The 1121-nt window shown below is 41.6% G+C and overlaps 1 protein-coding gene across 1 annotated transcript in view; it reads left to right on the forward strand.

The window, feature by feature from the left end:
• Positions 1–1121, forward strand: part of LOC101857950 (supervillin) — a gene marked incomplete at its 5' end in the record, with an annotated part of 117549 nt that overhangs the window by 45281 nt on the left and 71147 nt on the right.

Consider the following 1121-nt stretch of genomic DNA (forward strand, 5'->3'; position numbering starts at 1 on the left):
TCTCTCTCTCTCTCTCTCTCTCTCTCTCTCTCTGTCTCTCTCTCTCTCTCTTTGTCTCTTTTGTAGTCTCCCCTCATACATTTTATTAGTGTTGCTATTACCAACTCGCACGAAACGATGGAAAATGTTTCAATGGGAACCTGACACAGTTTCACCAACATTAAAATAAGGTGCAAGAAGTTGGGTCCTGTTCCAATTTGTTGTCGTTTTGGGGTTGTTGGGTTTGGGTGTTTTTTTTTGGTGGGGGGGTTTCTATCTTTCTTTGTTCTTTCTTTCTTTCATTTTTTCTTTTTACTATTTTGATTCTTACAGAGGTCCTCGACCCGAAGATTATTTTGCCGCGGGAAAAATCTTAATTTAGCACGCCGACAAACCGTTAGCGGGATTAATATAAGAGACTGCGACACTTCCAACTGTACATTAATCTCATATTTACTATCTCCTGGGCGCTGCTCGAGAGGTCACGGTTGTAACCAATCAATAAACGACCTTCGTTCTAGCACCATTGTATTATAATTACACAGGTCTGCCCGCGTAGAGGGTGATAAAGGGACAACAGAGCGTGTGATTTATGCCTGCTTTGAAGTATTGTTTTGCCGGTGGGGAAAACCCCCTCTCCTATGATGGGTATGGATGGATGGCTTGCTCATGGATTACCTTCAGATGCCGTCCATGATGATAAAATGCTTTCGTTTTGTTTTTGTTGTATTTGTTGTTGTTGTTGTTGCCTCTGTGTGTGTGTGTGTGTGCGTGTGTGTGTGTGTGTGTGTGTGTGTGTGTGTGTGTTTGTGTGTGTGTGTTTGTGTGTGTGTGCTCTAGTGAAAAAAATAACTTCATCAGTCTGCTGCTGAAGAGATAAATTCGAATTTATCAAAATATTTGAGGTTCACTTCAATAGGGGCGGGGTGTTAAACGTATACCATTTCACCTTTTTTTTAAATGGCGATATTTCTGTGAATTCTATCATTGTATAGTGTTCCCCCCCTATGTTGTTTTGGCACAGTATGAGCATGACATTGATAAATCAGCCCATTTACAACTCCACTGGGCATAAGAAAACGTTAATTTCCCCCTTTGGGAATGGCCAAAAGACAACTTCAGTCAGTAGCACTGTCCTCGGG

Source organism: Aplysia californica, unplaced genomic scaffold (genome assembly GCF_000002075.1).
Source record: "Aplysia californica isolate F4 #8 unplaced genomic scaffold, AplCal3.0 scaffold00202, whole genome shotgun sequence".
Lineage (NCBI taxonomy): Eukaryota > Metazoa > Mollusca > Gastropoda > Aplysiida > Aplysiidae > Aplysia > Aplysia californica.